Raw genomic sequence first — 15,845 nt, 5'->3', positions numbered from 1 at the left:
GGGTGTGTTTCCCAAGGGTTCGTGTGTTGGGAGCTTGGTCCTCATTTATGGCCATGCTGGGTAGTAGTGGGACCTTGAAGAGGTGGGGTCTTGGGGGAAGTCCTTAGGTCGTTGCAGGAGTTGCCATTGAAAGACATTAAGGTAGTTCTCTTGCATAGAGAGTTGTAAGTGTGAGCCTGGTCCTGAAATCCCTCTTTGGCTTCCTGTTTGACATGTGCTCTCTTCTTGCATGTACTCCGCTATCTGCCATGAGGTACTCATCAGAGCCAAGCTGATACCAGCTTCATGCCCTTGAAACTCCATGAACTAAATAACATGTTTTCTTTATAAAGTTAGCTAATCTCAGGTTTTTCATTATAGCAATGAGAACAGACTAATGTATATCATCTATCCTTGGAGAGAATGGGAGCTGCTTTGGGACAGGTATAAGCTGCCCCTGAGAAAGTCTCAGCTGCAGAATGCTGGGCTGGAGATAAGGAGTGGCAAGAGGGCATAATACTAAGCACTGTTGTTTTCACATATTGACAGTAAGAAGGTTGATGTGACAGTTGAGATGATCACAAGCAGAAAGTGTTGGAGTAAGTAAGCCAAGGTCTGGGGGTGAGACTCAAAGGAAGGGGTCAGAGGATAGGTCCCTTTTTAGAGGTCCTCAGCAGGGCCTCAATGTCGAGTGCTTCCAATTAGGGGACTAGGATGATCTGACACTGGCTGTCTCAGACTTTGTGCAGAGGACTTCATGTGCCTGTCTCCTACCTTCTCTCCTTATTGCCAACACCGGGCCTTGTATCTCAGGAACTATCATCTCTGTGTCTTCCTCCTCACCACTGCTGGGCCTGGCCTGCCATACCTCAGAAGCCCTTGCAGAGTGAGTCCTCTCCTGGGCCATGGCAGAGTGAAAAGACCATTTGTTTACCAAGACTGGACCTGTAGTGGCCTCAGGGATTCAAACACTCTATAATAGGAAGGCTCTCTGGGGCTTCTGGGTTCAATTCCCCAATAGTGAAATGGGTTAGTCAAGGCTTGGAGTTAGTGGCAGATTGGGCAAGGATCCAGGTCCCAATCCTTAATCTTGTGATCCTGTGTCGCTGCATGAAACCGCTTGTGTAGTTAAGTGCTTCCCAGCCAACGTTCTGTGGAAGACTAGAATAGATGGCTAGTTCTAGAACATCTCCTCCTCCTGCTTGCTCATCTTTTAATATAGGAACAACAGCAACAATAATAGCAACCGCTAACTACGCACCAAGCATATTACCTTGTAATGAGTTAATTATTAATTATCGCAGTTTAATTTAATTCTTGCAACCTTATGGGGTAGGTTACTATGACACCCCCATTTTACAGATGAGGAAACCAGGGCTCAGAGAGTCTGTTAGGTGCTCAACATCCACAGTCCAGCTCAACTGCTCAGGCCAAAGGTGGCTCACTCAGCTCCTTCCTCCCCACCATTTCCCCAACACTGCAAGGAGACTCCAGGTTCGACTTGGCTGAGTGTGTTCCCCTCATGTAGGTGTGTATCTATTTTACATCGAATCGATATTGACTTTTATTTATGGCAGTATTGTGTGAAATGTCTACTTGAAATAAAGTGGTTTAAGGGAATCTGTGAGTTATTTTCAAGAAAAATCTTAACTAGTTTATGGTCCAGGTTGGAGTCGATATAGCCACAAGGAGAAGGTGGCAGGGGAATGGCTGAGATTTGGGTGGCTCTGTCTCAGATCTAGTTAAAGTGGGGGGAGAGTGGAACCCATAGCAACTCCACATTGAGGAATTTCAGATGGGTTCCTGTCTTCATGGGGGGGTGGAGGTTGACCTCTGGTAGCATCTTATGACCACTTGGTTTAAAGGGAGTCTTGGGTGTTTATTTTTCCTGGTGTGTGTCTAAAGCACCGAAGGGAGCCAGAGATCCAGAGGGTTTTCCTCAGTATCATGCCTGCAGTCTAGGTGGGACTGCCCCAAGCGGGCCTGGCCTCAAGACAGAGAAGGGTTGGAAGACAGTCACCACAGGAAGGCTAGAGATCATCTCATCCAAGCTCCTGGGTATTTGCGTTGTATTGCCCAGGGTTGACCAGATGTTGATAACTGTACTAGGGCCAGCACACAGCTCTGGCAACTACCAGCCTTCCAATATATAACCTTCTGTGCCACCATGACTGCTACCACAGAGTGACAGAATCACTGACCATCAGAAAGTCTCTAGTCCAAATGATTCTCAAACTGGCTTCCATAGGACCCCAAGGGTTCCAAGGCAAAGCCTTGGGAGCCAAGAGAAGGGGAGGACTCAGGATTCTCCTCAGTAGCTTTGGGCAGAGCTGCTGTGCTCTTATCAGTTCCTACACAGGAAGATTCCCTCAGGGAAAGGATTCTACTAATAGAAAATGCTGAAAAACCACAAATTCAGACCAAGTTTTTGATTCTGTAAATGGAAAACCAAGTTCCACAGAAGAGCACAGAATCACAAAAGTTGAGTCTATTCCATCATTTTTAAATAAAAATGTTGGTGGAGCTTTGGTAGAAAAATAAAATATGCACTTAAATGGAAACATAGAGTTCCTAGGGTCAGGCCCCTGCTTTGGCACCCAGAGCATTTGGTAGAGATGGATGTTCACCTGAAACCGAGCTCTCTATGTGCAGGGCACCTAGAACGCACAGGAAAGATCTTCTCAGCAGTAGTCACCCATGGTGGCTGATGTTTAAGGGGCTACTGGGTGCCAGACCCTCAGTTAAGCACTCTCAAACATATTATCCCCATTCCAAAGAGAAAGACATGGAGGTGATTTGGTGACTTTACAACATTCATGATGGAGCTTTCAGGACTCTAGTCTAGAATTTGTGCTTTCCATTGCTGTGGCTCCTGCCTGCTAGAAATAGTCCCTCAGTGTCTAGCAGGATTTCACTAAAGCGCAGTGGGCTGGGTGTCTCATTATCAGGAACATTCTGACCATGTCTTCTCCTCTGGAAGGATCAGACAAGAGACAATAATATTTCTGTCTCCCTTCTTACTCTTCCAGCAGAATCCTACTGGCTGGAGCTTAAGATGGGTAACCAGTTCTCATCAGTAACCGTGAGCAGGGACCTTATTTACTGTACGTTTTCCTATATTTCACAGTAACCTTCTAGAAGGGCTGGAGGCCCTCAGATACATACTTGTTGATTAAGAGTTCATAGATACTCTCACTCATTCACAAGACATTCATTTGCCTGTGTATTTGTGCACTTATGCATTAGTTCATGCCCTTATTACACTTTTTATTCCTTCTCTCGTCACCCTGTCTCCAATCTATCTATTCAAAGTGTCTTAGCGCACTCATCCACTCATTCATACATTTGATCATGTGTGTTGGTTCATTTGTTGAACAAATAAAAAACTTTGATATGAAATAAAGCCCTGGGAGGAATGCGTAATCATGGAGAAATACGTAATCATTAAACCCAGGGTAGACACTAGGCAATTCTCATCATTAGGACAGAGGCACATGGAGTTGGACAAATAGTGTCAGGGACCCTGAAAGAGACTTTTTGGTCTACGAGAGGTGACCATGGAATCTTAGTGTCACTTATATGCCACGGTGTTTGAGCCTTTCTTCCTGTTTTTCTCCATGACCTGAGAATTCATGCTCAGGGTTGCCCCAGCAAGTCCATGCTCCATCCACCTCGGCCCCCCAACCCGCCCCTCTACAGCCAGCCTTGTTTTTGCCTATTACTCTACTTGATTTAAACTTGAGAGCTAAAGCTGGAGTAACCAACAGCAACCATGAGTGGGAATCTTATTTACTGTATCTTTTCCTGTATCTCACATCAACCCACTAGGAGTGTAGAGGCACTACACTCAAATATATATATATCTGAATCCCCCTTGTGGAAGCAGTAGATGGTTGAGTCCAGGGCAGTGACAGGAGGACCATGTACATGGTCTCATGGGGAGCCTGCATGGAGTGGGGCAGGAGAATTGGAAAGCACTGAAGGCCAAGCAGAATTTGGGATCCTTCTCTTCCTCCACCAAAGCATTTCCATCCATCATATTTTTTTGAACTTCACATTGTCCCTGGGGGTAGACAGAAGGGATGCCACTGGGCCTCTTTCACCAGTTGAGATCCTGTATTTGCAAGCCCAGAAATCATAAAACACAGTCCAAAGATGAAGTGGAATTTCTAGCAATAATAATAACATGGACTTAAAGTCAAGCTAAGAATGAGATGGTTCTACACTGGGACACAAAGACATTGCAGAAGGGCCTTCTATCTCCACCAAAGCAGTGAGGAGGAGAAGGCTCTTCTGCATCAAGCTCTGAGTATCATGAAGAAAGCCTTCATATCAAGATGGCTTGCGCGTGGACTTCCTTTGAACTGCTGAGTTGACATGTGACCTTGCACTCAACTTTCCTTGCTGTAGGTGACTCCCAGTGCTTATGTGTGACCTTCCTGCTTGATGAACTGTATTTCAAAGATTGGGCTGCAAGGGTTCTTTGGATAAGTAGAGGATCCACCTACAGCAGGCTAGCGTGGGCACCTGTTGGCTCCAGAAGACATTTTCTACCTTTACCCCAGTAGGAATGCTGTACCTCCCTGCAGGGTAGGCAGCCTGGGTGGACAGTGGGAAAATCTTCCCGTCCTTCTTAGACCGTAGCTAACTCTGGAGGTTCCTGCCTTTTCCCAGGGCCGGTGGCCTGTTTTACCTGTGAATCAGGACCCCACCCACACTGACTCTCAACTCCCAGCCAATGGGAAGAGTTCATACTGTAGGCTTGTTCCCTAGGCAACCTAAGCATACACTCAAGGAAGAAAACATAGGAACCTGTTCCTCCTGGAGTCAGTCCATGCTGCATCCACCTCGGCCCCCCAACCCAGCCCTCTACAGCCAGCCTTGTTTTTTTGCCTATTACTCTAGTTGATTTAAAATACAAAGCCATAAACACTCGGGGCAGCCAGCAGCATGGCCGGATGTAATATTAATTTCTTTTCTGGTTTATTTGTGAAGGAGTCAACCATATAAATCACTTTAAGCCGCTAAGACAGAAAGTGAAATCGCATCTTTGGATGGAGAAGTATAGCGCGTTGCCATTAAAATCTAAGAAAGTGTGATCAATTTGAGGTTCTTAATGTGGTATAGTTTTGTTACCCTTGCTTTAGATCATCTGGTGCTCAGGAGGGTCCCACCCCCTCGGTTTGAGTGCGAAGTATCGGGTACCTATCGGTGGCACATCATCAGAAAGTCTGGTCTCTGCTGGACAGGCTCCTTGTGATACCATGCTTCATGGCTTGTTTAATTAACAGCCATTTTTGACCTAGACTTGTTATAAAAGTATTGCTATTCTCTCCTGCTAAATTATGTCTAATGAACATATTTGCATGTTATCAGATATAGCAATATATCATTTCAAATTTCGGCGTTTAAGCCTGCATCACTCAAAACAGCTTTTGTGGATTAGTAAGCAGGTGAAATCAAAAATCTCATTTCATATCTGACATTAATAACTTTCAGGGGGAATGAGCATTGGCATTTATGTCTGGACCAGAATCGAGCCCAATGTCCTAGAAACACAAGGGCAGCAGACAAACCTACTCACCAGATAGGAAAATAAATCATGCATAATGCAGAATTTCTACCTTACATGTTAATTAATGTGTGCAATCAATTACTGATGTTACAATATGAGAAAGAAACTGGTGGGGAATGGGGTAATAAAAAATACCTATAGATTTATCTGCTTCTTTTTTCTATTTAAACAAATAGTCTTCAAGCCTGTGAATGCTGTGTTGAGACATGCTCTGAATAATAAGCATCATAAAATCTAATCAGATTTATAAGAGGAATTGATTGTTGTGGCAGGAGGAGAGGGTGGAAAATAAGCTGAAATTTAAGTGTTAATTTTTATGCTAATCCACAGTGGCTTCATATGAAGCAATTTTGTTCTGTGCCACAAATATAAAATTGTCCCTTGCAGAGAAATGTCAGCTTGCTAGACCTGAAAGCAGTAATTTATTAGGTATGTTTCTATTAGTATGTGTCACAGTTGTTAGCAGGCTATACACACAATGGTGCTTCATACTTATCCTCCAAGTCTCAGAATGTTTCAGCTCAGTGGCTGGAACGTGGGGCATTAATACATTATCATATGCGGGGTGGTCTGTGCCCTGTGGACAAAAGGCTATTTAATACAATTTAATGTCATTCTGAGAAGAAGTGGAAAAATAAAGACGGGGAATAAAATGGCATCTGTGTGTTTCACAGTGCACTCATGCACAAACCCTCAGTTTAAGAGGTATGACATTTCTGCCAAGAAAAAGAATAAAACTGGGGCATTTTTTTTATAACCTGTTCCCCACTGCAGTATTTTCCAAATGCTATTAAGTGATCGATTTACACGGCCACATGATGATGTCATCCATAAGAAGGGGAATGCAGATGACAGCAAAATACTAGTGACAGTGACCTTGTTTCAGAATCCTTGGAACCCTGTCAGCTTTGCTTCCAGTATATGGTTTCAAAGAATGTACTTTTTTGGACAATATCTAGTTACTGGGTAGTGAATTAATAGAGTTAAGAGTTCTGATGCAATTCACATATAGGTCAATTACATGCGCCAACATCTGCTCTGTCACTATCATTTGCATATAGCATTCATATGTTAATGATGCCTCTTTTTACTCAAGTAATATATTTAAAAAACAAGATTTGCATATCAGTTTGGATCAGTATATTACAAGCAATTTATCATTTTCTCCTTCTTGTTATGATTTTAAGAACAATATCTTGAGTGATGGCTGCTATATTTGAGCACGGCTCTGATTTATACAAGGGACCCCTCGGTGGGGAAGCTTCCATTCTAAAGCTGCTTAAGGCCTTATAAATCAATAATGACACAGATGGACTGGTGATAATCTATTTAGAATGCCTGATAGCAAATATTGTTGCACAGATGATTAGAGTGGTAACTGTTTTAGCAGAGAGCCTTTTCCTCTCTCTCTCTGTAAATGGGAAGTTTGAACAAAAAAGTGCTTGCACATGGACTTCGTGTCAGGCAATCTTCTTGCTGGGTCTGGATTGCAAAGGGGGAAAACATGGGGAGAAGAACAAAGAGACTTCCCGCTCCTGCCAATATAATCATATCAATCCCTGTTTCTTTAACAAAACAGGACCTCTTAATGGAATTGTGTCTTCAGGTGTAAATAGCATTAAAAGCTGCTTCTCCTCTCCTCTTTGCCCTGATACAGCGCAAGGAGTGAGAAAATAAAGTGGAGGTTGTCAGAAGTGGCAGCTGCTTGGAATCCTGATAAATATAAGCTTTTATTGATCTGATGAAAATGAAAGATCCCAGTGCTAGGCAGTATTTAGCTTCTTGTCTACAGCACGTCACCGGTGGCCTTGCATGGGGATAGATTTCCATTCTCCTACACCGGATTTGATTTCATCTTTAACCTTTTCAGTTGAATTTCCTTGACCTCTGCGTATTGCTATGATTTGGTGAATTTGTTACATTTCACTTTACATCGTTTCTTTTTTTTTTTTTTTCTGTTTTCTTTTGTGATAGGGAGCTGGGACGCCCCTCTGGCAATCTGTCAGCGCCTGGATCAACTGCACCCTTTCTGGGGTATTTTGTCACCAGACTGACGGTTCTTAAGACAAGTATGCAGTTAAGCTGCTAAGGTAAGCCCTGCGGTTCCAGAACTCATCACTCTGGTCACACCTCGTGTCCTTCCACTTTGTCCTGTTGACCTAACACAAATCCAGACCAAACAGCCCCTCTCTCCCCCTGGCCCAGGGCTTCCTCTGGGCTTCTGCCTGCCCCAGGTGCGATGGCTCTGTACCTGCCCAGGAAGCTCTGGGTGAGGGTGACTGGCAGGAACTTTCCCAATGGGGACAGGCCTTCCTTTGTGGTTTGGGTGTGTTTGGGGACTGGTGGGGCAGGGGCTAGAGGAACAAAAGGATCATGAAAAAAAAATGTTATTTTCCCCCTCGGTGGTTTAATTCCTTTCTGAAGTTTTCTTCTGGGATAAAGACGAGGAGGCTTTGGTTCAAAATCCTGAAGGTGCTGCTAACATATTCTGGTTCCAAGAAAGTGCTGCTGTTATTTTGAGTAGTTTTGATACAACCAAATCAAAGTGAAGATTTGAAATAGCTTTTCTGAAAGCCCAAGCTGAAGTCATAAATTATTCTGCACCATGATTCTTTCTGATAGTAAAACCATACCTCTTTGCCTGACATTGCTGAAATGTGGAAAAGTGAAAGTTAAAAATAAAATGAAACATTTAAATCTCGGCTGTTGAGAACCTCGGATAGACATCAAGGCCAGTCGATAAAGGCTCCTATCAATTAGACTTCCACCGTTATCGTCCGATATTGGTTTATTAGCCATTGCACAGGTGCTGGGTTCCAGTATTAAGAAGGTGAAGACCTAGGGTGGAAAAAAAAAGTGAGGGGATGCTAATAAAATGGAAAGCAAGGGTTGGGGGGCTCCGGGGGTCCCCTAGAGGCCGGGGTGGAACCATAGCTTCAAGCGATCTTGCAGAAGAAGAATATCTGCAGCAAAAGGTTGGAAGTTTTCCCTGTTTTACCCCCTTTATTTGAGTTAGAAAGTGTTGATTTCACACTGCGGTGAGTGTTTTCCTGCAGCTTCTTGGTGGGTGTATTCCGCGTTAAGGAAAAGGAGCAGTGAACGCCAACAGTTCTAGCTGCTGTCGGGGGACGGGCGGGCCTCCCCTGGCACCAGCGACTTCACGGAGCACTGGGTCTCCTCTGGCGATGGGGACAACCCACGGGCTTCCGGGCTCTGGGCTTCCACACTGAGCCGTTTGGCTGGGTCCCTCCTCAGCATATCGCAGGCAGGAACAATTTTGGGTTCCATAGCTGTTTGGTTGGGAAAACAAGCCTGCAGTTGCCAGTAAGGTTTAGAATCTGCCTGCCAGATAAGGGAATGTCTGCGAAGACTATTTTCCCTCTTGGGAGGCAAAACACAGATGGGGGAGTTAGGAGTCTTACAATATTTAGCTGCTACATTGATGGTAGGGATTCTGCCGCGTGGATGCTCCCGGTTTCTGAAGGCCCAGTTTAGCATCACTGCTGAGGGCCTCGGGTAGGAGAGTGGGTGAGACCGGCTGTTGGGGAGAGCTGGGGAGAGAGCGCGGATGCACCAGCTTGTTCTGGAATGTTCCACACTCTGCGCCTCTCTAGGTGGAGGAGGAGGCACTGCAGGGATGCTGGCCACTTTTTCTTGACCCCCTTTGGTATGACAAGGACATGGGGGGGGAGTGCCTTGTGCTCCCCCCATAGGCGAGACAGAGCTGTCCTTTGCATGGGCTAAACAGACTGCAGAAGAGTGACTCCAACTTCACCCAGTTTTCTGCAGCCAATGCACACATTTTAAGGAGTCGCTCACCTGGGCCTCGTGGAAGATAAAGAACCATTACAGCAGTCCCCTATTATCTGCAGGGGACATGTTCCAAGACCAAAGTGGAAACCCGAAACTGGCTAGTACCAGACCCTGTATACACTGTGTTTTTCCCTAGTCATAAAGTTTAATCTGTGAGATTCAGGAAGAGATGAACCATCGTAACTCATAAGACAGAACCAGTACAACTATATCCTGCCATCCAAGTGATGTGAATGTGGTCTCTCTCTAGAAAGAGTCAAGACAAAGGTTAATATCTGGGGACTGTGGTTGACCTGGGGTAACTGGAACAGCACAATGTGGCACTGTGGGTCCGGGGGTCCGATGTATGTGGTGTTCTGTGGGATTGGCCATGCGAAGGCAGGGAGATTTTCCCGGATGGCAAATGCAGAGCTTGGAATAATTTTGGGATCTTGTGAACTGGAAGTAGGATTGGAAACTTGTATCCAAGAGCAAATTCTGTCCTCTGGTGTCCAAAAAGGGGACAGGTGTTAGAAATAGGCAGAGGATATTTAGGCACTTCCCTCCCAGGCCGTCCCTGACTTTCTGGTCTCAGAACTTAGGCTCCTCAGGCCCTGGAGCACTGCCCCTATGGCCTGGGACTCTGAGGAAGGGCAGGTGGGGAGTGGGTGGGGAGGGGGAGGGGGAGGGGAGCCGGCTAACTCAGTCCCCCCACCCATTTCTGGGCTGCTTACCTGCTGGGGACTCTGGCTCCGGCTCCTTTCAGTTCTTAGTAAAGGACACTCAGCTTTTTGAAGTCTTAAATAAAACGCTATAGAAATGCAGCTTCAGGAGAGCAGGACCGCCATCCTTAAGCCACCATTCCATAGAAGCGGAAGCCACCTGTTGATAACCGAACCTCCCACACTCCTCTGAAAGCGATTTCCCTTCCAGCCACAGCAGGTATTTCCAGAGAGTTCCCTGAACAGATTGGAGGCCCTCGCTATGTGCTGGGCACCCACAGTGCTCCAGGGACCATAGGCACATGGGCCTTGAAGGTCTGGTCCTATGTGGGCTCTGCTGTCCTCATGGAGATGCATGAGGCAGTAATTGCTCAGTTAAATGACACCGTAGTAGCCCTGCATATGTGCCTAGGACTTTGAGTCTCATTTGATCTTCACCAGGAGATGTCAAAGCTCATGGAGGTAAGGATCCCCACAGATGCCTCTGTAGCCACAGAAGGAGGTAGAAATGGAAGGTTCCATCACTCACACTCTCCTTGGGCGTAAACCAATCAGGGACAATCTTAACTCTAGAGGGAGGGCAGAGAGGAGCTCGTTCTGGTCTAAGCATCTCTCAGGATTTTCCCAGTGAGTCTGCACGAAGCCCCGAGCAGGAAGATACCATTAATGGGTTCCATTTTCCTGACGTAGAGTCTGGGGCTGGAGAAGTGAAGTGGCCCACCTCGGGTCACAGCGACGGTAGATGGAAAGGCCACGTTCTGAGCATTGTTCTTCCTGATTCGGAGCGCAGTTTGGTAGCTAAGGAGCAGCACTGGGCACAGCATTGGATAAGTCCCTGCCCACAGGGAGCTCGTGATAGGCGCGTTATGGGCGGGAATTAGTTACAGGGCAACAAATGGGAAAGGTGATACCAGAGAGTGATAAATACCAGGAGAAAAAGGAAAGCAGGAGAATGGGCTGGTATCTGAACTTGAGGCTTGCACCCACCCCCTGGAAGGGATGTTGGAGGGGAAAGGTCTGAAAGGCACGAAGGAGCTATTTGGGTGAAGTTCTGGGGAAGAGCACTCCTGGAAGAGGGAATAGCATGTGCAAAGGCCCAGTGGTGAAGAGGAACTGGGCATTTCTGAGGAGTAGAGCATGGGCCACTGTGGTCAGATTACAGTAAGCTCTGGGGAAAAGTGGGCAGGTTGAAGTGCTTGGGTCAGGCATGACCTCGTAGGCCAAGGTGAGGAGTTCCAGCTTTCTTTTGCAGAGCTGAGGATCAAACCCGGAGCCTGGTGCATGCCAAACACTCACTCTGACACTGAACTACATCCTAGCTCCTCCTTTTCTGTTTATGTTGCTTTTAACCAAAGGGGGTGTCTTGAGAAAGGCCCTGTAGATGCTGACTTAGGTGCCAGAATTCTAACGACTTAAAACGGCCCCTGGTGGTTTGTTTACTGTGCTCTTTATTTTTTGCCAAAGGGATCTCCTGTGACTGGTCCAGAGCTGGGAGTCGGGGGTGGACTGCAGGCCCTGAGGGTATGGGAAGGTGGCCAGCGACACTGGGGGCTCTTTTTGGTCTCAGGACCAGTGTGAGCTTCCTGTGCAGCCCAGGGAGGCCCAGGCCATCTGTGGGTGCTTACGCATAGTCACAGGTGAAAGCCTTCTGGGCTCACTTTGATTAGGGAGCCTTAGTCAGGATTCATGGGGTGGGGCCCTCAGGACAGTAGGGGCATCAACCACGCCCTACAGAGAAAAAATAACTCATGATGGCCACCTGATGACATGCAGGATGAATTTAGGAGCAAAGCGCCTTGGTGGTCATCATTCAGGGCTCTTTCTGTTGGGCAGTACAGACGTTGCTGCCCGGAAGAACTTCCTTTTCAGGAATTCCAGATCCTGTGAAGGCCAGTGGAGCCCTAGGGCTAGCAGAGAGCTTTGCAGTCACAGTCACCTTCCTTTTATCAATGAGACGGTTGAGACTCAGAGAGGGCAAGGTAGTTGCCCAGTGTCACAACGCAAGAACCAGAACCTATATATATTTGTATCTAGCCCTGTTCTCACCAGAACGGAACTGGCCACTCTACTCTTCAGGCAGGTCTAAAATAGGTTGGGGCCACTCTTAGCTGAAAGGAGGTACCAGCTTGTGTGTGTGTGTGTGTGTGTGTGTGTGTGTGTGTGTGTGGTGGGGATGGGGGTTGGGGTGGTGTCTACTTTGTCTCAGGAGCTCCCACAGCACCTGGTAGAGTTCCTGGCACCCTGGGAGAGGGGAACGATCAGTGGCTGATTGTTGGTAAACCAACCTCCTTGCATTTGAACTTGTCATCATCAGAATTTGTTGTAACTTGGTTTAAGCAAACCCAACGTAGGACCCATCCACATTTCATTCCAATATTTTTGAGGTACTGGGATTGCAAAACCCAGGTCCTGCCTGGGTCTGATTTGTGCTAACACCAGGATGCAGCTGGGCCAGATGTGATTCCTAATACCTCTGCAGGGGATTTGGAGGTATCCCTCAAGTATTCTAATAGTCCCATTTTAGGGATACAGAATATTGAGGGTTTGGGACAAAGGTGATCAGTGCTGAAGACACTCAGCCAAGGGAGGGTTTGGATTGTGCCCCAGAATAGATTCTTGGGGAGAAGCACCCAGCAGGCCACGGCCTGGACTGTGGCTGTGTGTCCCTGCAGGCCTCAGCTCTCTCAGGGGTTGTCAGGAACCCAAATTCAGGTCCCAGTGGTCATGTGGGAAGCTCAGTGTGTGCAGAGCCCACTGAGGAGGGCTGGCCCGTTTGACAGGGGCCACTGCCAATGAGCTCCCATGGAGTGCAGCTGCATGGGGCATGGGCGGAGCTTGTCCAGGTGTTCAGTTTTTAAAGAAAAGTCAAGGGAAAACAAATTCTGGTTCTTACTCCCGCCACCTCCCCCAGTGCAGGAAACCATTTCAGTCTTCAAAGTCCTTCTGTGAACATGAGGGTGTCTGTAGATGGGGTGAAGCTTCGGCCTGCACTCAGCACTGGGTGCACACACGGGGACCCTCCGTAAGGACTGGCCAATGCCCAGTCTGGCTGTCCGCAGGAAGGCCCAGGTCTGCAAGCACCAGGCAGTGCGTAGGGAGGGAAGGGTGTGCAGGTGGTTGGCCTCACACTTGCAGGACACTGGCCAGAGGAGCGGAGGCCTTGGGAAAGCACCCCTCTTCTGGGAAGACCTGTGCATACCTCTAGATCCCACCTTCCTCTGCCTCCCCAATACCTGAGTTATGGGGTGCCTGCCTGCTCGTGTCCCCCTCGGAGTGAGGTGCTGACTGCTGCTGGATCCCCATCCTCTGGGAGGAGTGCATGATGGACCTAACCGTCCCTGTAGCAAGGGGCTGCCTGAGCAAAGCCTCTGTCACTTCTGCGTTTTTTCCGCTGGGCTCCTGGTGGTCAGGGCAGCCTGTGTTGACCCCAGGTTAAGGCAGAAGGACAAGATGGTTTCTCATCTGTGGGACCTGGTACAAGAGAAAAGGTGTCATGGCTGCTCAGCCCTCTATGGTCTTTCCTGGCCCTGAGCCTCTCTGTTCCTTCCTGCAAAAGGGGCCCAGTGTCCTTGGCTGCCTTGGGACTAGAGGCCAGAGGATCAGAGAGGCAAGGAGGAGACCCAGCATCCCCAGGGATGGGGGGAGAGGACGGGGCAGGCCCCCATCCATCTGTTGAGCATTATCTTGGCCTACCAGGCAGGCCTCCTTCCACCAAGAGTGCTTTCCACGTGCTTGGGAAGGGGTGGGCTCGTCTCTGGGCCTCACTTCCTGTTGGCCCCGGCCGGGCTCCCCTCATTTCCGTGCACTCCCTGCATCCCGTCCACATGCAATATGGAGTTTCTGTGTGTGTAATATTATTTGTTTTTATTTCTGTAATCCCTTTATTGTTTGCACAACTGCTGTCAGACTGTTGCCTGAAAGTATCACAGGATAATTGCAGAACGCCTGCATAAGTAATTTCTTATGAAATCGGGCCTTGTCTGCATATAAAATTGTTTTTCGATGCTGCATCCATGGACTTCATTATACCAAGGCTGTTTACCGGGCGTGCACCTTCCCCACAGGCCACAGAGATGGGAGGGCCTGACACTTGGAAATAATGAAACACTATCATTATTCTTTTGGGGTCCTATGACATTTCTAGAAGGTGACAGTCCATCCGATGTGGTCAGAGAGCCTGGCCTCAGAAGGAGGAGGGGAGGTGGGTTCCCAAATGAGGACCATGGGGTCTGGCTTTGCGGGCCTCTGCTGGGGAAGGCCCACTTGCTAATCCCAGCCTGCACTGGGCATTTCTTCCGACCACATTTCTGCGATATTAATGGTGTGTGGTAGTGAAAGAAATGTGTTTTATTCTCGAGTCTAACCCTGCTGTTATCAAAGTAACTTCCAGCTTATTAGCGACAAAGGACTTTTCTCCTCTCTGCTGCCCTGTTCGCCAGGGCTTCCTGAATTAAACTGCTGTTTCCTGTCCTTTATATGCATGACCACATCTGGGTAGCCTGCTCACAGCCCCGCTCTTAATAACAATCACCTTCTCTTTCAGTCTCTGTTGATTGTTTCTAATTCACTCTGACAGATAGTGCCTGACAACTAGCCGGCTTTTCCCTCCCTCCGTGACCTGAAGTTACTCACAGCACTTATATAGTCTGTCATTTTTAATATTTGATTTCATTTTAAGTTATGTGTTTTACTGAGAAGATGAAACCAAAAAAAAAAAGGGGACTTGTAATGGAACATAAATTTAACCCTTCTTGCCACCCGGCACCAGCTCGAAGCCCTCTCCCTGTGTGGGTGGGCGACGGCTTCTCCTCCCGTGTCATCCTCAGGCTGTTCCTGAGGTGGCTGTGGGCTCTTTTTTATTCCCCCCCTCCCTTCTTCTTTTTTTTTTTTTTCTTTTTCTTTTCTTTCTTGACCTTTCTTGCATTTCGGGGAAACAAAAGCTTCATGTCATATTCTTTTCCCTTTCATGGCGCTTGATGAGTTTATGGAGCTAAAGGTGGTGCTTGCTTTCGGCTCTGTCACCAGCTCAGAACTGGAAGACCTTAGGGGGTCCGCTGTGGAGTGAGGGCATCGGAAAAGAGGCCTGGTGAGGCCAAGAGGACCAGCCACAATGAAGGTGTCCATCGCGCATCGTGTCCATTTCTTTTTGGAAATGCTTCTCTTGGTGCCGGGGGACTGGGCAGGGAAGCCCAGTTCTCCCTGGGTTTGGGGTGAGCCACTTGGAGTGGGTCTTCCAAAGAGCAAGGACTAGGCAGGCGATGGGGTTGAGGCTGGAGATAAATCTCCTTCTGCCACCTTCTCTTGGAACCTGCTTCTCCATTACGGGCGTCCCAGGGCAGGATGGGTGTCCCATATCACTTCAGGGTCCACTCCGCAGTGACCTTGCCTTTGTTTGCCGCAAGACAAAGGCTCCTGTGTCCCTCTTGGCCCTTCAGAGGTTGAGAGCTGGTGAGGCCATGCATTAGGTCAGCTTTGCAAATGGACACCACCAAATGAAAAGAAGCCCGTTAACCCGTGACGCCTCACGTCTGCTGCTGGCCCTTCAGTGGATGTCTGTCTGGTCCACGTGGTGGGGCAGGGACAGTTGAAGAAGTGCAGGAAGAGAGACCTGGGTTGAATCTCAGTTAAAAAGGTTTCAATTTCCGCCTTGCCCATGGTGGCCTGCTTGGCCTCCCTGGGACTGAACTTCCCCCTGAGCCTACCAGCCTTGGACTCCAAAGAAGCAAAAGGACTCAAGTTAATCCTCCATCGCTGGCCCACAGTGCAGATATTCCAGC

At 47.8% G+C, this 15,845-nt stretch overlaps 1 protein-coding gene across 1 annotated transcript in view; it reads left to right on the top strand.

Moving 5' to 3' along the window:
• Positions 1-15,845, top strand: part of Znf536 (zinc finger protein 536) — a 427,081-nt gene that overhangs the window by 104,358 nt on the left and 306,878 nt on the right. Inside the window, exon 3 of the mRNA XM_071604575.1 lies at positions 7,529-7,644. The gene's annotated coding sequence lies outside the window, so the exon portion shown is untranslated. The remainder of the gene's footprint in view (positions 1-7,528; positions 7,645-15,845) is intronic.

This window comes from Marmota flaviventris, chromosome 18 (assembly GCF_047511675.1).
Source record: "Marmota flaviventris isolate mMarFla1 chromosome 18, mMarFla1.hap1, whole genome shotgun sequence".
Lineage (NCBI taxonomy): Eukaryota > Metazoa > Chordata > Mammalia > Rodentia > Sciuridae > Marmota > Marmota flaviventris.
This window is presented reverse-complemented; position numbering and strand designations above follow the sequence as displayed.